Source organism: Carcharodon carcharias, chromosome 25, assembly GCF_017639515.1.
Source record: "Carcharodon carcharias isolate sCarCar2 chromosome 25, sCarCar2.pri, whole genome shotgun sequence".
NCBI lineage: Eukaryota > Metazoa > Chordata > Chondrichthyes > Lamniformes > Lamnidae > Carcharodon > Carcharodon carcharias.
Window position 1 is genome coordinate 21381515 of NC_054491.1, and position 16179 is coordinate 21397693.

The 16179-nt window shown below is 42.2% G+C and overlaps 1 protein-coding gene across 1 annotated transcript in view; it reads left to right on the forward strand.

Moving 5' to 3' along the window:
• The window catches only part of LOC121269619 (ubiquitin-associated and SH3 domain-containing protein B-like), a 123602-nt gene that overhangs the window by 71199 nt on the left and 36224 nt on the right, over positions 1-16179 (forward strand). The window lies entirely within an intron of this gene.

A 16179-nucleotide genomic window follows, 5' to 3' on the forward strand; every position in this document is an offset into this window, starting at 1 on the left:
CCATGAATGAATAAAAAAATGTGGGCATTGCTGGCTAAGCCAGCACTTCTTGCCCATCCCTAGTTGCCCTTGTGAAGCTGGTGGTGAGCTGCCTTCTTGAACCGCTGCAGTCCATGTGGTGTAGATACACCCAAAGTGCTGTTAGGAAGTGAGTTTCAGGATTTTGACCCAGCGACAGTGAAGGAATGGCGATATATTTCCAAGTCAGGATGGTGAGTGGCTTGGAGGGGAACTTGCAGGCGGTGGTGTTCCCATCTATCTGCTGCCCTTGTCCTTCTAGTTGGCCGCGGTTGTGGGTTTGGAAGGTGCTGTCTAAGGAGACTTGGTGAATTCCTGCAGTGCATCTTGTAGATGGTACATGCTGCTGCTACTGTGTGTTGGTGGTGGAGGGAGTGAATGTTTGTGGAAGGGGTGCCAGTCAAGCGGGCTGCTTTGTCTTGCATGGTGTCGAGCTACCTGAGTGTTGTTGAAGATGCACTCATCTAGGCAAGTGGAGAATATTCCATCATGCCCCTGACTTGTAGATGGTGGACAGGCTTTGGGAGTCAGGAGGTGAGTTACTTGCCAATTACTTGGATAAGGCACCAGAGAACAGGGAGGACTAAGTAAATTGCTCCCTAGGGATGAGAATTGGGATGGTAATGGGATGGATAGATCCTCTCTCTCATGGTGCAAACTTTGTTCGTGTACTGGAGGGACAGTCTGGGACAATGGAGGCAATGTTAAATTTACATTGCACTTTGGCTAGACCACACTTTGGGGTACAGTTCTGGACTCCATATTACTAAAAGGATATTGAAACATTTAGAGAGAGTGGATAGGGCTTGCCAAGACCAGAAGTGATAGGATGCAACTATCAGGTAAGATTGATCAGGCTGGGGCTCTTGTCCTTGGAATAGAGGAGGCCTTTAAAATGACGAAAGAGTAAAGAAACAGTTTCCACTTGTGAGCGGAAACAAGTGAACATAAATAAAGTTACTATTGGATCAAATTAAAAATTTATGTGGAGAATGGTGAGAGGAATTTGCTGGCACGTGGAGTGGCTGAAGCAGGGATTATCAGTGCATTTATGGGGACACTTAACCTGATGTATAAATGAGGGAGAAGAGAATAGAGGGAAACGGAGGGTGGTGGTGGTGAGATGGGGACGAAGTCATTGGAATTCTGGGAATGCGATCAATAGCAGCATAGATCAGTTGGATCGAATGGCCTGTTTCTGTGCTGTATATTCTATGTAATTTTTAGAGAGATGGTTATTTTTACATTCTCCAATCAAACAGTACAGCCAATGATACTTTCCTTGTATCTGTCTCTTCTTTCACCTGGAATGACGCTAATCACAGTTTGTTTTCTCCACCTTGAGCAGTTTTCCTAGCCTATGTTTGTGGTCTCAGATTGCGAGGATAAATCTTAATTCAGCAGTGCAAAAATTTTAAGATTGGCTGTTTTTTTTCCCCCCCAGTATTGAAAAGCACAATCGCGTTTTACAAAGAGAGGGGGAGGGAAAATCTAATCAATCCTGGTGGGAGAGTTAGACAAAAGCAGACGAAAAGGTTAGCTGCTAAAGACAAGGGCTGATAGGGCTGCCAACTCTCCAGAATTATCCTGGAGTCTCCAGGAATTGAAGGTTCATCTCCTACATACTGCTGTCAACAGCCCAGGAGAAAAAACTTTGAGGATTTTTTTCTTTAAAAAAAATTGCCTTTTTGTTATAAGATATTGACAGTGGGTTTGGGTGGTGCTGAGGTGCTGGGCGGGAGGATAAATTTGAGATGGTGGGGTGGTTGGATGTGAAGCTCGCATGATGGAACCTCTAAGAATATGTCCAAGCAGAGTTGGCAACCCTAGGCTAAAGGGCTAGGAGAGGAGAGAGGGGTGCAGGAATATGGTCAGATTACTAGGAGGTAAGCTTGATCTCTGAAAAAGATGGACTTTTGCTAAATGATTTTCCCCCATTCCGAAATATTTGGAATTATCCTTAGGGGTAGCAAGCTGATGGGAAGGGATTTTTGTCTTCAGTTTTATTTTTTTGTTAAGGTGCTGGTTCTGACAGATGGTTATTTTGTCAATTCTTTTTACTCATCAGTAATCCACCAGTTCATGGTCACAAGCCAATAACTGAAGCAGTGAAGAGGATCCGGTCGCTGATTAAGGCTTGTGCTGTTAACCCTGAAATTGCTGGATGCTACTCGGATCAGAAAGCAGCTTTGAGTTTGAGTTTAAGATTGACATTCATACCAACAGAAAGAGGCCCTTTAGCTCTCTGAGCTTGTTCCAGCATCAAATTACAGTGGATCATGGCTGATCTGATTCTTAACTCCAACTGCCTGCCTTGGTTGTAACCCTTCATTTTCCTAACCAACTAAAAACCTAGCAGTTTTAAATGTTTCAAATGACACCAACCTCAGCAACCTGTTGGGGGGAGAGAGAGTTCCTGACTTCCACCAGCCTTTTTGTGACATCGCCCCTGAATGGCCTACTTCTAATTTTGATGTTTGGCCCCTTGTTCCGGACTGCCTTACCAGAGGGAATAGTTTTCCTCTGTTTATTGTCTGAACTCCTTTTTAGTCATCTTAAATAACTCAATTAGATCACCCTTTTAATCTTCTTTATTCAGCCCCACTACTTCCATCTTCATTTCTTCCTATTTCCTGGCTGCCTCCCCATTCTTCAAACATTACCACACTCTAATTCTGGCTCTGGGAGCTTTGCAAGGCCAAAGCAGGTTCACGTATTCTCTCTTGCTGTGCACAGGAACCTCCCATTCCATCTGTTCAAGATCTCTGGCAGATGGCCCAGGTGAAGTCAGAAATTGTCACTGTGGGTGGTCAAAGGGAAGAGGACCGTGACCTTCTTTTTGCCAGTCAGTATGACAGAGGAGTCACTGCCCAAATGATCAATGTGCGGGGGAGTTGGTGCATTTGGCGCTTAATCCCACCCAATTAAACATTAACTAATTTTATCGGAAGTGAAGCAGAATCTGACTTAACTGTTTCGAACCTAAAGACCCAGAGAGTCAAGCTCTCTCTAGAAACATCACTCACTAATAGAATCGCATTAACCATGTCCACTCAGGCTGGCATTTAATGCAAATGAGTCCGTATCCGAGACCTATGAGGAGGATTTTAAGATGATTTCTTACCCTCCCATCCTCAACTCCCATTAAGACATTGCATTTCAAATGTTGTGCTTATGATGTCCAGAATGGTGTTTACTGGGATTAGATCACTTTGTGTATTTTTGTACTGGGTGGCAAGGCTCTCAGACAAGGCAGCAAGTTGTTTGGATGTAGGGGAGAGCTCTCTCAACACTGCTCTAACATTTTTGGTTCTCCCTGAACTTGGACATATAACCTACCCCACAGTATGTAGAATTTCCTTCTCTGTTTCATCTCTAGGTTGGAAGTAAGTGTTTGGATAAATGCCTTTGTACACTGGCTTGTCATACTAATGTGACCTCTGATATCATTTTATGTAAACAAAGGTTTTGGGCAGTAGCCATTTTACATACCACATGGAATAGTAAGTGTGCCTGTTTGCTGACTTAAGCGTTTTACGTAAATTTAGGGATAAAAGTCAACTTCGGTGGGAGTGCAAAACAGGAGCAGGGAACCAATAGCCTGTTACAGACCCCTCCTAATTTTACAGGATATTTAACCAATAGAAAGAAAACCTGGCTGACCTGTGTAGCAGTGATATGCCCTCCCATTCCTCAAGCAAACTGCTTGTGAGTCAAATATCATTCCAACCTACACCAAATTTAACATTAAAGGTTCTGCAAATTCTGCAAAATTATTTTTTGAGGAACTAATTACAATTGAATGAAACTAAATTTAGATGCAGCTTGGAGCATCTTTGTTCTTGCCTTGTGCAGTTGGCATAAATTCTTTGTGCATTATCGACTATAACACCCCCCCACCCCCGACCTTGGGTTCGACTGTTATGTTTACTTTTTGCTTAACGGCTTGACATTTGGACAAGGAAATAGAGTTAAAGAGATGGTGGCATCTGGTATTTTATCAATGGGTATCATCGGAAAGATTTGACTTTCAAATTAATGTATGTGAAATGAATGCGGGGGAAATGTTACAAACTAATATCTACAGAGAAATAATGAGCAAAAGATTGAATCCTGAACCGTTTTGGGTTGTATTTCGGCTTATACTTTCATCTGTACGTAAAGTTGAGTGTATAAACTGTCAATGGTTTGTAATATTTTAAGACATTCTGTTGGTAATACATTTCACCATATCTCTCAAACTTCTTGAAGCAATTAACAGTCAATCAGTTGCCTTAAGCTCAAGTGACAATTTGTGGGAGATCTAAACTGTTCTTTCTCTCTGTCCTCAAAACATTCCTTAGAACCTACCCCATTTGAAGAGGTGAACAGAATCTTGGTCAGCGTATCTCCTGTGGCTCAGTGTCTACTTTTATCTGGTTATGCCGCTCTGAAAGAGCATTGGGACCTTTGACAATGTTAAAAGTGCAGTTTAATTTGTTGTAGTAGAGAAATGCAGCAACCATTGTGTGCAAACGGTAATGGGACGGAGGCCAGTTAATCTAATTTTTTTTTTGTTCTTTGTTGAAGTTAGAGTGTTGATCGGAAAAAATATTTTGTAAAATATATTCCTGTGTCTCTCTTTGGCTAGTAATTGATGCAGTTTGGGAGTCCCAGAAAGTGGTTGTTATGGTTTAATATAACGAGGAAGTGGTCTCGAGTTTCTAACAAGTTCTTCCTGCCACTTGTCAGAAAATGTCTCAATTCAGTGGGACACAGAATAACCACAGTCCCTCTGGTGGGGGCAAATGAAGAGATGTCAATGCTTCCTTGAATAGAATAAACTTTGAACAGCTGATGACGACCAGGTCAAAGTCTGACAGCTATCTCTTATATTCCACATTCGTGTTTATCATATAAAAACAAAAAAACTGCGGATGCTGGAAATCCAAAACAAAAACAGAATTACCTGGAAAAACTCAGCAGGTCTGGCAGCATCGGCGGAGAAGAAAAGAGTAAATTTTTCTTCTCCGCCGATGCTGCCAGACCTGCTGAGTTTTTCCAGGTAATTCTGTTTTTGTTCCGTGTTTATCATAATGTTTAAGACTACCGAAGAGATGAGAAACTGACCATTTTTCTCATCAAGGTCATGGTCACCTTTTGATAAGTGTGTGATTCTTCTAACTCGGTAAAATTTGGACTATCCACCCACACTCCTTTCAGAATCTACAACCAGTATTCTTTCCTTTCCTTCACCTCCCAATTTTTCATTCACACTCCTTGGTTTAGGTGTCAGTGCTTGATGCTGATTAGTACAATCGCTGTAAGGGTATTGGTGTAATTATAGGGGAATTGAAGAACATGATAAATCATATATGTATCAGAAGGAAGCCATTCAGTTCATTGAACCTGTACTGATCCATTTCTGTTATGTCCTGCTTGTACCCTGTATCCATTTAAGTGTTACGTAGAAATAAGAGGTGGCCATTTGGTCCCTCTAGAAGCTAGCCTGTTCTGCCATTCAATGAGACCATGGCTGATCTGCAATATGCCTAACTCCATATAACTATCTTTGCTCCACAATCCTTAATGTCCTTGGTTAACAAAAATCTATGAATCTCAGTTTTAAAACTAATTATTACTCTAGGATCAATTGCTGTTGCAGAATACAGTTCCAATCATTCACTAAGTTTTGTGTGCAGATGTGTTTTCTAGTGAAAACAGAGTTAATGTTTCAAGCCCAATATTCTTCAGTTCAAAGAAAAGTCACATTGGACTCAAAACATTAACCCTGCTTCTCTCTCCAAAGATGCTGCCAGACCTGCTGAGTTTTTCCAGCACTTGGTTTTTAATTCAGGTTTCCAGCATCTGCAGTATTTTGCTGTTATCCTAGTTTGCTTAATCTCACCTTGTAACTTAATACTTGGAGTCCAGGTATCATTCTGGTAAACCCACGCTGCACTCCCTCCAGGGTATGCTTCCCAGAACCGAACACAGCACTTCAGGTAAAAACAAAAAACCGTGGATGCTGGAAATCCAAAACAAAAACAGAATTACCTGGAAAAACTTCTTTTCTTCTTCGCCGATGCTGCCAGACCTGCTGAGTTTTTCCAGGTAATTCTGTTTTTGTACAGCACTTCAGGTGTTGACTGACCACGGTTAAAGCTTCCTCTTAAATGTTATAACTGGTTTGAGTTCACTGGGCACATGGATATAATATTGTATTGTTTAATAATCCTTTGAATGAAAATATTCTTTCAAACTCCTCCTTTCTATATTCAACACTAATTCTAAGTTGGTCGCAATGGATGTGATAAAACCATCTGCTCCAGTTAATCAGGGGAGGGGAGAGGAAATATCTAATTGTGATGCTCCTAGTTTAGAGTGTGGGCAGGCATGATCTTTCCTGTCCATTATTTTAATATAGAATCTCTCAGACCAGGAAAGGGTTTGGACTGTTGCTGAATTTGATTATTTGGAACCTTTAGCAGTAGAAGGGAGGGGACTACAATTAGACTCAGTGCTGGTGGGCTAGAGAATAAGGGGAGGGGAGAAATATCAACCAGGGCTATTGCTTCTAATGACCATCAGTAGTGAGCCCTGGTGAAAGCTGAGCCCTGGTGAATGCTGCAAGTGTTATAACTGTCCGAGGACAGGTTGGGAAGCATTTGAGATGCACTCTACAAATGCCTATTCTGCTGTTGAGTTAGTGTCTGGTCTCTGACACCAAGAATGGTCACCTGGCTGAGGGAGTGCTGAATCAGAGGTCCATGGAACTGTACACTAACATACGAATTTAGTGGAGAGCACAAAATTGGCAGAAACAGTCTCTCTTTTTCCAACTTGTTATTGCATAACAAAATGCCAGCCCTTCGCCCACATTAACATTATTAGGTGGGGGGGAACCTCCTGTGGCATTGCTGCATGTGTCAGAGGTTAAAATAGATTAGCTACTCCACCTGGTGACTCTGGCATATAACTGCATCCATCACCCTAACTTGTTTGTATAAGTGATTTGGAAAGTTTCGAAATAACACCTTTCACAGCTCCAAGATGTTCCCAAGTACCTTTCAGAAGTATTCTTTGGCTGTAGTATAGGTCACTGTTGCAATGAAGGAAAGTGCAGCAGGCAATTTCCACACAGCAAGATCCCACAGATGGCAATGAGATAAATAACCAGATAATGGACATTTGTGCTACATGTTGAGGGATGAATATTGGCAAGGACACTGGGGAGAACTCCAACGCTCCTCTTGGAAAAGATCCTAGGCCATTATTTCAGTCCATCTGAGAGGACAGACGGGGTCTCAGTTTATTGTCTTGCCTGAAAGGTAGTGCTGCACTCCCTCAGCACTGCACCTGGAATATCAGCCTAGGCTAAACTCTCTGGAATGGGGCTCGAATCCACAATCTTCTCACTCCATGACAAGCGTGTACTACTCACTGAGTCTCAAACTCAGCACATGATGCATCTACACAATGCAGCCATCAGCAAAACTCCAAGTGACGCTTCAGCATTAAATGTGGCTGCCAAGGAATGGCACATTTTAGCCTCACTATGTGGAATAGATTTGAGCTGTGGAATGAGTTGAGAGGTCAATTATAGTGCAGCTGTCTCAAACCACCTAATTTCCTCAGATACAGTTTTTAGTTTTGTCTAGTTCCTTTTTATTCCTCTTTCCTGGCTGCTGACTCTTACACTTTAACAGGGAAATAGCATTTTCGAGGGCAGGGGAGGATGTCGTCTCTGTTGAATGTGACAAAAAAAACCCAATGAGTTCATTTTAAATTAATGTTTTGATTATTTTACAATATATACAGTGAAACTTTGTTTTGTGGGGCAGATTTCTTTGGGGCTGCATTTGATGCTATTCTTCGTGACTAGAAAGGAAGTACCCTTGTCCCACAAACCCACATTACTAAGTAGGGTTGGGGAAGGAGTTGAGATTACCTGAGTTTTGCGCTTTTTAAAAACAATTGAACAATTGATTTATGGAGGAGAGATGGTGGTAATGTCACTAGACTAGTAGTCCAGAGGCCAAGGCTATGCCCAGGGACTTGGGTTCACATCCCACCACAGTAGGTGATGGAATTTTAATTGAATTAATAAAAATGGAATTGAAAGCTAGTTTCAGTAATGAAACTAACAGGATTTTACAACAAATCAATCAGGTTTAGGGGAGAAAATCTGCCATCCTTGCATGGTCTGGCCTATATGTGATTGACTCTTAACTTTCCTCTGAAGTGGCTTAGCAAACCACTCAGTTCAAAGGCAATTAGGAATGGGCAACAAATGTTGGCCTTGTTAGTGACATCCACATCCCAAGAACAAATCAAGAAAAAATACATTTGCTACTTGGGAACAATTCCTGCTGGCCCTGTACCAATTTACTAACGTTTCTGTTGTTTCCTCAAATGCGCAGCAACAACATGTTAATATAGCTTCTTTTAATGTAGTAAAGTATCCCAAGGCACTTTGAAGACAAAAATTGACAGAAGGAAGTAAGGAGATATTAGGACAGGCTATCAAAAGCTTTGTCAAAAAGTGTCTTAAAGAAGGGAGAGAGTAGATAGGACTAGGAAGGGATTTACACAGCCTGGGGCCTAGGCTGCTGAGACCACAGCCAACAATGGTAGAGTGAAAGAAATGGAGAATGCAAAAGTGTCCGAGGAAGCCGTTCAGTGTGTTACAGCATGACTTCCTGGACACGTACACAGTAAGTTTACCATGTACTGACTCTGTCTCACCCCGACTTAGGGGAACTGACAAGCAAGATGTGTTTGTGAGGTTGCATGCTGCTGGTATATGTATATTTCACACCTACTGTGTAATTGGTTTCACTGACAAGTTACGGCAAGAGTATAAACTTTCAGCAGTTCTTTGGAGTTCCAATGTGAACTGTGTTTCTCAGTTTTTTGATAAATGTTGTGAGAGTGAGGAGTGGCTACATTACTGGGAGGACGTAAGGCAAGATTGGTTTCTCAGTGGGAGGCATGAGGAGGCAATGACCCCTATCAAAATTAACAAACTTGTTTTTAAAGCAAACTATTTTGGGTTTAATCTCTGATCACCAAGAAAAGCTTCAAACTGCTCTTCATTTGTTATAAGTACACAAAGAGAAAGAAGTTGCATTTCTATAGCACTTTTCATAAACTCAAGGCATCCCAAAGCACTTTACAGCCAATGTAGTCACTGTTGTAATGTAAGAAATGTGGCAGCCAATTCGAGCATAGCAAGCTCACACAAACGGCAAAGTGATGAAAGAACAGATAATCTGAACTATGTTTTAGATGTTGGTTGGGGGATAAGCGTGGTAAGGAAATTGGATAAATTCCTACTCTTCTTTAAATAGTACTGGGGGGGTCTTTTTATGTGTACCTGAGAGGGAAGACGGGGTCTCAGTTTAACGTCTCATGTGAAAAGTGACATCTCCCAACACTGCAGCTACTCCCTTGCATCTCCCAACACTGCAGCTACTCCCTTGCATCTCCCAACACTGCAGCTACTCCCTTGCATCTCCCAACACTGCAGCTACTCCCTTGCATCTCCCAACACTGCTGCTACTCCCTTGCATCTCCCAACACTGCTGCTACTCCCTTGCATCTCCCAACACTGCTGCTACTCCCTTGCATCTCCCAACACTGCTGCTACTCCCTTGCATCTCCCAACACTGCAGCTACTCCCTTGCATCTGACTCAGAGGTGAGAGTGCTGGCCACTGAGCCACAGCTTACAGCTGGAGCAGATGGAGTAGCTTGAAGAAGAGCCGAGGATTACAGCCTTTCTCCGCGTGCTTCTAGAAACCAAAATTGATACAGTTTTCTTTGAAACGTAGATGAGAATTCTCCCAGGGGGTAAAGCTGCAGGTTGGTATGGTCCTGAGTCAAAGCAACTAGAAAGGCCCAAGTCCAATTCTGAATGCTCACTGACTTGGGAATGGAAAAGTCAGCCACAGCTTTGTGCATGTCCCTTTGAACATCATTTTGTTCATCAAGGAATATGAAGAAGGCGAAGCAGAGGTAGAAGATCAACCATGATCTTATTGAATGGCGGAGCAGGCTCAGAGGGCTGTATGGTCTACTTATGTTCTTCTGTAAATGTAAAGTGGCCAACAGCCAATCAGAAACAGTAATGTGGAGCCATGGAAATACTTGGGCAAGTGGCTTTTTTAAAAATATATGTTTGTCACCATGCCAAGCTCACTGGCTGATCATATGTTTGTGGTTTGGATCTTGATGGTGAATGTCAGGAAGATGAAGTTCATGCACTAGTATGTTCAATTCTGGGCACAGAATTTTAGGAAAAGTGCCAAGGCTTTGGAGAGGATGCAGAGGAGATTTACTAGAATGGTACCAGGGATGAGGGAATCCAATGTGGAGAAACTGAAATTGTCCTCCTGAGACCAAAAAGGACCCAGGAGTGATTTAATGAAGGTGTTCAAAGCCGTGACAGGTTTTAAGGAGTAAATAAGGCAAAACTATTTCCAGTGGCAGAAGAGTCGGTAACCAGGGGACATTGATTTAAGGTAATTGGTAAAAGAACGAGAGGGCAGATGCAGAGAAACTTTTACACAGTGAGTTTGTTGTGATCTGGGATGCACTAACTTTCAGAATGGAATTGGTTAAATACTTGAAGCGGAGCAATTTGTAGGGGAGTAAGACTAATTGGATAGCTTGACCAAATAGTAGGCACAGACATGATGGGCTAAATGGCCTCTTTCTGTGCTGTATCACTCTATCATTCCTTAAACGTTGCTGAGCCACTGGGAATTCTTGAATGACATTATTTGAACAATGAGTTACTATATTGTAATATAGTTAATCTTTTCTTGTTTAATGTTTTATGCTTTTGTTAGAAGTTCATTAGCTGACTGCGGTGACTCTGTTCAGTAGCCCCTCTTCACATTTCTAAACAAACAAATAAAAGTTAGGATCTATCAAGCTGGGTTCCACCCCAGGATCAGGCTTGTCCAGTGGTAACCTCAGTTGTGGATCATAACAAAACAAATTAGAACCCCCCAGTAAATATTAACACACTCAGAGAGACTCCCCTGTAAATATGAAACACTGTTAGAATTTGCTGACCAAAGGAAATGCAGCAGCCAATTTGCACAGCAAGATCCCATAAACAGCAATAAACTAATGACCAAATCAACTTTTTTTTTAAGTGATGTAGTTAAGAGGGAAATAATGACCAGGACACTAGGGAGAACTCTCCTGCTCTTTTGCCAATACATGGGTCAGTGGATGATGATTTGGACTGAGAGCTCTGGCAGATGCTTCTTATACTTTTCATTGCCACTGGGGATCACTTCAAATTGGAATCTTGATCTCTGTGTTTGGAATTTGAATCCAAAATTGGAATTTCAACAAGCCTAATAAAATAACAGCTTCAGTCACAGTTTTATGTGAAGGTGGGAGTTTGGGATTTTTATCTGGATTATGTCTTGGACCACAGTGATTCCTCACTTCCCCATCCCCACTCTGACACTGACACTGTGTGTTTGGGTGTGAATGGGGTTTTGTTTATACTCTGTCTATCCTGAGGGTGTTAACTCCTGTAGGTTGTGGTCTCATGGACACTGACAATCCGGATGTCCTATACAGAGTATTCTTCCTGTATGAATCTTGAATTAAACTCACGATGGAATCATCAAAGGAGGGATTAGTGCATTGCTCAACAAGCCTGTGGGCATGCTCTAAAGCAAGAATCATTGACTAGAGAACCATGTGAACTGTTTTTAGTTGTTACTGGGTTGGAATCAGGAAATAAGAGTCCTGGCTAACTTCCCCTTCTCCCAACTCAAGGCTTTGGGACCAATTATCATGCCGTCACTGCTGCCCAGCTATAATATCTAATTCAGCACAAACTGGCAATCAAACCCAGGACAACACACACTTTTATGTCCGAGCTTCAGAAACTAAAACCACCCCAATTTTGTTGGACCAATTTGTAAATTTGCTCCTCTAGTGTGGAAAATTCCTTGTTTGGTTTCCAATCTTATTGTGCTCTCCAGTGATTCCTATAAAATACACCCACACTAACAAGGATGGAATCTGGTTTACCTGCGATACTCCCAGGGTTAGCTAGTTGGATATCACTCAATGTTTGTTCTCCGATGAAGTTTGGGGATTTAGTGTTATGGGGCCCATGGAATTATAGCCCATTATGTGTCAACAGAGGGAAATGGGAAAAAGATTAAGAAAGCAGAGAACAAAGAGAAGCCACTTGCCCTGCCAGATCAATCTTTCCATTAGACCAAGAACTATCGGCTCCAACATGGGATCTCACCTTGCACTTCACCTCCTGAGGGAAAGTTATGTATAAATCTCCCATGAATGTATTGTACTGTTCACATCAATGAAAGTTGATATTTCAATAGGATAACATACAGTTTTACAGCACAGAAACATCATCCCTATCCAGCTAGTCTTGCAGTATTGGCTCCATATAGACCTCTTCCCATCCGGCTTCATCTCAACCTATCAGCATAAACTTATTTTCCTTTCTCCCCCATGTTTCTGTGCTTCTCCTCAGCAATAGTAATAGTGATCTGTCTAAGGGCAGATACTCTGATCATTTCTCCACATTTTGTGGTCTTGCACTCTCCTCTTCAATTGCTTGTAGGAGCCTCTCATTTCAACTTTAATGAGCAATATGACTAGGGAAAAGAGGTGGTTTCCCATTGCCTTCCCCGTGCACTCAAAGGAAATACAAATTCTCTTCTGGAAGAATCCTCCGCCTGTAAGTAGCTGTTGTCCCTCGAGGTTTTGGCTCTTCCACCATCACCATCGAAAATCCGTTGGCTCTGCTGTTGGCCAAGGCTCATAACTTTGAGCATTGGAACCTTACCTAGGCCTGAGGCAACTCGCTAAAGAGCAGGGATCCACCTCCTGAGGTTTCACATGACCCAGCTACCAAGTGCCTTAGAGGTATCTATACTATTCACCTGAACTACTTTATGTGGTAGCTAGTTTCACATTGTAATCACTCCTGAATCCTTTATTAATATTTTCCTCTATCCTCCTTGATGCGTTAAGAAAAGGTGCTTATTTCTCTGTTTCAGAATGTGTCCCACCTTTCTTTTCCCAAGTTAAATCGTGCTTGTCACTATTTGAAGATGGGCTGGGTGTTCCATTCAGGTTTCCTGGCTAACATTCCTTATGCAATCAACCCAACAGAGAAAAGCCCAATCAACGGCCATTCATCTTATCTGTGAGATCTTGCTGTGTGTAAAATGGCTGTCAAGCTTGCCCACATAGCAGCTGTCTCTGCTGTCCAGAATAATTCATCATCTGTGAAGCATCTTGGAATATTCTGAGATGGGATAAGGCTGTATATAAATTCAGAAGTTTCTCTTTTGAAAACCCATCAGGTATCTTCTGTGCTCTTCCATCAGGAAGTGTGTTGTCTCCTTGGCCAAAGCTCTGTCTCTTAACTGGCGCCTGATGTGGATCAATGTGACGCACTCACCAATGTGGAGCTTAATGGACTGTTTATGAGCAGTGTAATAATAAATGAGGTCAATGCATGCTAATATCATAAGTAGGGAAAAGAAAAATTCTGACTTGATGGGACAGCAATTGAATCCATTACTTGTGACCTTGCCCTCACCTCCTTTGGAGACCTTTTCAGTTTTTGTTGGTGGATTTCCAAGGCTGTTGTTAACCCTTTAAGTGACTTCTCTCTTTTTCCACTTTCAACTATTGCATTTTCTTTTTCCCTTCCTGTGAAACATCACATTTTTCGGTGTTCAGTGTTTGCAAACTTCTGAGAATCCTACTCATGCATACATTTTTGCTGTCACTAATAGTTGTCATTGGTAGCTAGGTAGTATCGTTGACTGGGTAGATTATCTGTTCTCACAGCCTCCCCATTTCTGGGCAGCTGATGAGCTTATTTGATGGGTCATCTGTTTCTCACCTCCAGTGTCAGACACCTCCCTGTCTCTGTTTGTTTCCAACTCTCACTCATGCTCGCCATGTGAGACCATGACAATTCACTCTGATCCCTTCTTCAAAAACGTGCACCAGCTTTGGGTTACCAGTTTACAATTAAGCAAAGGAATCCTGGGCTATTACCCCACCCTTTGTGAGTCTGCAGGCACTGCGGAAGGTCTAAGATCAGCTTATTCATTACAACTGGCGATCAAGTCCTGGTCTGTGTGGCTTTACAGAATAAGTCAGTAGAAACATTTAGTAATTTTTTGTTTCTTTTTTAAAAAGGTGCAAGGAAGCTATGAAGCAGAATTGTGACATGGTTGGAAACAGATTTCTATAGTATATGAGGTGCAGAGATAGACAACTTTGTATGGCTGGGGAAGCAGGTTTAGTTTAATGGTGAGGTTAACAATCCATTGAACAGATTCAACTGATGAAGTGTGACTGGTTGTGATGCCACCAGGAATGGATCTCCTTGGGGCAGGAGTTTAGTCTATGAGCGATAGTCTGACTTGGACGGCCACAGCCATAATCTGAGCTGTTCCTCATGTTCCTCTTGTGGAGCGAGTGGCCACATCTTCCCTTGCCTGTCCTCTGGTTGAGGGTTGTTCACAGTTTCCACGGAAGGTTGAAACCTGGGGCTTCACCACTTGGACCAGTGACCAGGTTGTGGTCGGTGATGTTTGCAGACAACCAGAAGGTGTCCATTGAGAGGTGGGGCTGTCATCAGTTAGGGTGTGGGAGTGTGTTCCAGTAGGGGCTATGGATTTCAGATGAGTGTGTGGGTTTTATTGTGACGGTCACGTTAGTGTTCTCTTTAAAGCTGGCAACTGAAAAACTAGCTCAACATTGAAGTGTGTTTTAAACCGGTAACACAATCCCAACAAAACATTTCACAAATACCTCTGACTCTGACACCACAACTTCCTGTCTTAAAAAACCACACTGTTTCCTTCCTTGCTTCCAAGGGTCTTATTTAAACGATGGGGAATTTTTATTTTCCAGAAACAAAATACGCAACTACAGGCCCCACCCAGCAGGACTTAAATAACTGGAAAGTACTCATGGAAAGATGAAAAATTAAACTGTTAACCTCCAGTTGCTGCTCTATAACCAGAGAAGTTGGGATGAGTGGGTGGCTGTGGGGCACTGTTAGGCACTGTTATGAGACTTGTTCATTCTATTGGCAGCAGTACAATTGGACAAAAAACTGAGATATTCAGACAAGACACCAAAAACTTAGCCGAAGAGGTAGGTTTTAAGGTGAACTTAAGGAGATAGAGGCGAATAGGTTTAGGGAGGGAATGCAAGAGTTTTGGACCCAGGCAGCTGAAGGCACAGTCACCAATGGTGGAGCGATTAAAAACTGTAGATGCTCATGAGGGCAAAATTGAAGTGCAGAGACCTGAGGGGTGTAGGTACTGGAGGAAATTACATCAGGAGGAATGAGGCCAATGGAGGGGCTTAAGCAAAAGGATAAGAATTTTAAAGTTAAAGCTTTCGAGACCAAAAATCAATGTAGGTCACAAGTAACAGCTGAATGGGACTTGGTTCGAGTTAGATTATAAGGAGCAATGTTACACAGTCGGTGTTCTTGTAATATAATGAGGCCTGACTGTGGGTCTTGGTCTTTCTATTACCTGTAATGTGACAGGCTGATTGAATTGGATATTATGATTGCTCTGATTGCTAACGGCTTGACTGATCTATGCAAATTTTCCCAAAGTCGAGCCCTTCAATCATTATCATCTCTGTAGCATCTAGTGTCAGAGGTGGATGTTACAAGATAGAGACTTCACCATGAACATCCTGCAGCCTCCATTCTGCTCTACTTGTGTTTTTTTTTTTATAAAACAGATTTTTCCTCAGATGTATAAATGGAAAATACTCCGAATGCTGATAATCTGAAATAAAAACACAAAATTCTGGAAATACTCAGTGGGTCAGGCAGTATCTGTGGAGAGAAACCGAGTTAACATTTCATCAGAACTGAAGAAAAGTTAGAGATGTCTAACATATCAAGCTAAAATGTTAATTATGTTACTCTCACCACTGATGCTGCCTGACCACCCCAAATATTCCAGCATCTTCTGTTTATTTCTTTCTGGCTTCTCAGCCTTTGTTCTGTTGGGCACACTCTTTCCTTGGAACCCAAAGGTTGTGGACCCAAGTCTCTCACAAGAAGCCCAATCATCTATTCCAGGTTGACATTCCCAGTGCACAACTGAGGGCGGGCAGCTCT